This window comes from Buteo buteo, chromosome 2, assembly GCF_964188355.1.
Source record: "Buteo buteo chromosome 2, bButBut1.hap1.1, whole genome shotgun sequence".
NCBI lineage: Eukaryota > Metazoa > Chordata > Aves > Accipitriformes > Accipitridae > Buteo > Buteo buteo.
The window spans coordinates 7,235,387-7,241,386 of record NC_134172.1 but is presented as its reverse complement, the minus strand read 5'-3'; positions in this window follow the sequence as shown (position 1 = coordinate 7,241,386).

Genomic DNA, 6,000 nt, shown 5'->3' with positions numbered 1-6,000 from the left:
TGAATGTAGCAGTTGTTTCAATGAAAAGGTCATGCAAGAAAAGCATGAAGGGGTGGTGGCAGATCAGGGTTTCAGACCCCTTTAGAGGAAGGGAATGGACCCAAGTTTTCAACTCCTTGGGTAAGTGCTTGAAGATGAGGTTACTATGGAAAACGTGATCCCTTCTCTTTTCACTGCACCTTTTCAGATGCAGTGCTGCTGGAGTCCAGAGAGCATCCCAGGCATTTTGGGCAAGCAGCAGTGCTTGCAGACACTAGAGTGTGGGTGTGGGACCTGGATGGCCTTAGTGAAGCCAAGGACATCCCCAGGCATGGCGAACAGCAAAGCTTCAAAGACTCTTCTCGGAAGCTTTTGCCAGGGAGATGGAGACACAACTTTGCAGGCACCCAAGCGGGATGGCGTTATTTTTTTCAGTGCAACTGCTGATTTAAATGTTGGCCTTTGTGATTTGCAAGATGAGGCCTCGGGTGGCTTCAGGAAACCGTGCTGCACTGGAGAGGCACAGCTTTCTCTCAGTAATCCTGGTTAAGATAGCAGGGACAAGTGACATGAAAGGTGCGTTTTGCATGACGTACGTGGAAAAGCCAATTACATGTAATTAATGTTGGTTAAATGCTTTGAAGATGAAAAGCTTTTATATAAGTGTGATTAACATCTATTCTGCCAAAATGATTGTCTTTCTAGTGTTTTAAGAAGCTTAATAGCATGCTTCAGCTTTTCAGTGTTTATCTCGGAGATGTGATGACCCCATGTAAAGCATTCACTGGAAAACTATAAGAAAGGCCTTCAGTGGGAGTTGATCTTGGCCACAAACCAAGAGTAAAGAGTGAGACACTGTGGGACACAGATGATTCACCTGTCAACAGCTCAATCTCTTACAAAGATTCCTAATCAGCAAACCAGTTGAGCGATGCTAAAGTATTGTCCTGATACAAGGTCTTAAATTGGGAGCACTTACTGCAGGTGGCTTATGGAGCCCATGAAAAGACAGTCTGTGCATGCTGGATCCAGTTTTAGAAGGTGCATGGTAAGGTGTACCAGCTTAAGCTTAGCAGGAGTCCAGGATCTGGCACAGGACCGAACAGACACCTCCAAATGGGAATTCTGCCACTGATTTCAATGAACACAAGAAATGACTACATTTTAGCATGCACAAAAATAAGCTGTTATTGACTGAAGGCTTATAGTCGATTGTCTTGCTCCAACATATTTTGCTTTCCACTGTAAATAAAGTGGATTTCATTGTAAACCACTCACAGGAGATGAGAAACAATAAGGGTCGGACACTGAACAATAGGCGTTCTGAGAAAATAGTGAGTTCATACATTGGCAGTTGTTGTTATTTTCTGAAAATGAGTGCAGATGTTTTAGTATGCTGAAATCACTCAAGACTTTTATGGCAGAAAGAGGCCATGGAGTAAATAAACTGGTGACAGGTATAATGAAAGGCATTCAGTTTATTTGCTTGTTCAGAGTTATTTTATTCAAGGGAGCCCTGTTTTGCCTACCACAGGCAAATCCTCGAGACCGTCTTGAAGATGTATCTCCCTGGAAAAAAGAATCGTGCAAGATCATGTAGCAAGCCCAGGGCTTCTGGATGACAATCAAATGGGTTACTTAATTCTTTGTAAGCAATTCCTAGAAAGCAACGCTTCCCAGAAGAGACATATATGAAGGCTCCGCTTTTTATTTGCCGGTGGGGAAACACAAGGGCTGTACCTCCAGTAGTGAGGGGAATGCCATTTGAATCGTTTGTGGTGCTGTTGCCAGGAAAAGTGTTCACATATCACCGAACATCATGCTATTGTATCAGCCAGATAAAGATCAGGGAGGTTTGCAGGGCTACAGGAACAGGCAGAGATCGTGCTCCTTCCCTCCGTCCCTTAGCTCCCCGGATGAGTTGATCACCTGGTGGGTTAGGACCAGTCCCTGCAGGTTTTCCCTGTATGGAGGAGGTTGCAAGACAGCTCTGAGGGGTTGTTGGGATCACCTTTTTCTCCACTGTTCAGCCAACCTAGCAAAACCCTTCCCCGCACTGCCCTCCCGGCAGTGGTGGGGGAGCGGGTGCCGGGGTCAGTATTAGCAGCAATTGCAGCCATGTTTGCTATCAAGCACTGGGGCAGGGTCACTCTGAGCTGTCGTCCTTCAGGACATCTCTCCTGAGGTTCAACACATCCCTCAGAAGCACCAGTGACGGGGCAGTGGGCGGCATTCAGGACTCACAAAGTGCCATCTTTACCCAGCCACAAGGTCTGTGCTTACCGTGTCGGTCTACACATGGCAAACCAGGTAAGACAACCCGAGCTTCACTTGGACCTGCTAACTCACACAGAAGATGGATGAGGTCCTCAGGGCTTATCTGTCAGTTCACATGTATTAATACTTTAGCTGCTTTGCCTTCACTGGCATTTTACCTCAGGTTAATTACTCTGTATTTGCTAATGCCATGTAGGAACATGCATTTTTTCCCCCTGGTGAAGAGAAGCTGGATCCAGAGAAGCACTCAACTTTAGAGCACCTTGCCGGAGCACTGGCAGCTTTGTCTTTCAAAAATGAGATTGGTAAAAATGTCAAAACTGTTTCCATGAGGCTGTTGCTGCAGGTGGGGATTCCTGCACTCTCCCACCAGGCACCAAGGGGCACTGCTGGAAAAGGGGCATTGCTCGGGCTGGACCTCTCCCTGGCATCTCCCGTGCATCAGATTTTCAAGTCTGTCACCTTTCATAAACACTAAATGCCCTGAAAAAGAGTTTTAGAGGAGAGATCTGCAAGACGACCAACCTTTCCCTCAAAGGGAGGCGTATGGTAACTTCAGCTTTTGTTCCTGCGACCTGCCCTTGCAGGACTGAAAAGCGCTTTGAGCACACACCCAGGAGAGCAGGAAATCTCTCCTACGGATCACTTGTAAAATGGCCCGGTTTGAAAAACACGCTGCAGAAAGAATGAAGCCTGACTGCAAAGGAGAGGGGTTTTTTTCGCCCGTGAATAGGATTTCAAACTAGCAGCCAAAGTGAATCATTATACATCCTTGCCATATGCCACTTTCAATCAATAAGGCCTTATGCTCTGCTAACAATCATCCTAAACTATACCTATTAACAAGAACGCACATTTTCATAGTAATATTCCATGCACGTCACCGCACGCAGACTGCAAACAGTCGAGAGCGATCACAGCCGAAGGGAGACGGAGTTTCTGAAACAACAGGCTAAGTGTGTGGATGTACACCACACTGTAGAGGCTGCCGCTCTTACACGTGTAGGCTGGTTTTTGCTTTTAATGGCATACGCTCCTACAGACTAATGTGGTTTTTTTCTGTCTTTTGAGTGTATGCTTTCTTGATGACCCAGACAGTTTCTCTCCTGATGACCCAAGACTTTCTCAGAAGTGGCTGATGCACTGAGGATAAAGTGCGGCAACAACCATGGGGGGATGAGATATGGCTTCAGCAGGACCCCTTCAGTTTGGAGGGAGATGGTAGCAATCATCAGGAACTAATCATCAGTATTAGTTTGTACCTGAACTAATCTCTCTGGGAAGACACGGAAACCTGCTATAAGAGAGATGCAGGGTTTGAGGGACGTGGTGCAGGAGCTGGAGACGCGGACTTTTTTTCTTCTTAATCACGGGGCACCTCTGTTGCCCACCTGCTATTTCTTCTGTCTACTTGCATTGCAAACTCCTCCTGATGGGTGTCGCTTTTCCAAAAATACTGTGCTTGCTGCAGAAGTTATTGACTGAAATGCCACAGTATGAGCTGCTCAGAGCAGCCAAGTCTTACACTATGGGCACGAAGCACTCGGTAGATTCACCTGACTAAAGTAGAAATCTGCACTTGAGCTAGTCACCCGTGGCTCCCTTGCTAGTCAATGGAGAGCCAGTCAATACAGTCGATAGAGTCTATGGTGATTCATCTCTTCCTAAAGTAGATGGTTAAAGCAGAGCAGATGAATTGCATAATAAAAACACTTATTTCTTCCTGCTGCCTGGAAAGCCCAGTGTGACAGCTCGCATTTAGAAGTCTACTCTGTAAATATCTGAAATGAGGTGAGTCTAATCCCACCACTGCCCTCACAACCTTCCCCTGCCCTGATGCTCCGTGCATCTCAGGCATTTGCCGGTGCAGCTCGCTCTTTATACTGTAGTGCAAAGAGAGTTACAGTTGGGCAGAGGGATGCCAGAGCAGAGTGGCAGTCCCACGCTCAGGTAGCTAAAACGTACACCTCTGACTAACAGCCCACTGACCCAGGCCCTCTTGTGTGTCCCCAGACCCCAACCCCACCTGAGTCACGGCCATATGACTCAAAAAGCAGTACGTGAGCTGTGCATTGGGATTGCATCACCCCTGGGGGTCTGGTTGTGCAGGAGCTCAGGCTAGACTATACAAAATTCTTACGTCTATGGATCCTGGATTAGTAGAGCACGCACAGTATGGCATGGTCCCAATACAACAGCCTTCAAATGCTACCACATAAAAACCCCTTCTATCTTTCCCTCAGAGGGTGAATTTAATCTTTGCTTATTTCTGTTTTATAACTAAAGGCTGCTTCTGCAACCCTTGTGTAGATATCTTACACATGGTCTATGTGATACCCTTCATGAGTAATCCTCATGTGTTTTGCAAGGTTCAACATAAAAATTCTTTGCTAATCAAAAGGCATTACTGCTCAGATGTTTCTGTGCTGCAAAATAACCCCCAGTCAATCAACCTCCCCTTCAAACAGTCCCTGTCTGTGCTTATTGCTTTGCAACCTTGTTTCCTGCTGGTAAAGGCTGGAAAGGAGAATGTGCTTACTTTTGAGCAAAGAGCTGTGCGACTCTGGGTGTCAGTAATACCACCAAAACATACCTGATGTGGTGTAGTGCCCTTTTGCTGGCTTTCTGTGCAAGCACATATCCGTAATAGCATCATTTGTTGCAAATATTTCACTTAGTTTCTGCCTCTCTGGCACAGTATGCACTCATAGAATCTTGAAGTCCTTATTCCTCAGACAATTCCTCTTGCCTTTGATGAAGATCTGTAATCCTGGAAGGGCTGTGCAAAATTTATACTACTAATTTTTCATATTTGGAGATATTAATGATGTACAAGTTATTGGATTCAGTACAAGATAACTGGCCAAATTGCTGTAGTCTATTTTACATGTGAAGTAAATATAAGTGATCAAAGGATAACTTCTGGCTTGAAAAAGAATTAATACTACTACTATCAGCTGAAGTAATTAAACTGCATGTATTTGTCTAAACACTTAGTGTATCTGTTGACCGTATGGCATCCTCTCCCTTCTTTTTAACAGCCACAGACATTTTGACATCGGCAGGATCTTTAGGAATGAGGGCAGTAAAGCTGGGCAGAAAATAGTTTTCCCATCACGAAAATGCTCAAGATCATGAACACACCCTTACTCCAAATCGGGATGAAAGCTCCAAATCACAGCCCCAGAACCCAGTTCTGGCAATGACAAAACTACCATGGTCCCATCTTAGTTTCACATCTGGAAAAAACGGTCAAACACTTCCTAACATTTTTGGCTGCCGTTTCTGGCCGATAAAAGATGCACCTGCTTCCAAAGCAGCCCTGCATCCCTGGGGATCCCATGAAGGCACGCAATGGGGGTGCGGGCGCTCCTTTATGGCAGCCACTCGGAGATAAAGTCAAAAGCTGGGGCTGAGCAAACAAGGTGGTGGGTATTTCACACAGAAAGGTTATTTTAAAATGACTTTAAAGGGCTGGGGCTAGTTGAAAGGCAGATTCGCATCTGCCCATGGCGACTCATCCCTACGGGTGTCCCCAGGCATGACGTATTGCATGGTTTGGGACACAGGACTGCTTTCTTACACGTGTCCTCTGTGACTTTTTAGGAAGGATGGCAACTATCGAGACAATTATTTAGTTACCTGTACTATATCCAGAGACGCAGTGCAATCTCGCGCTTTTGCCCTGTTGTTTCAAACACAGCCAGTGGGGCCGGTTCTGCACAGACATGTTGAGCTGAATTC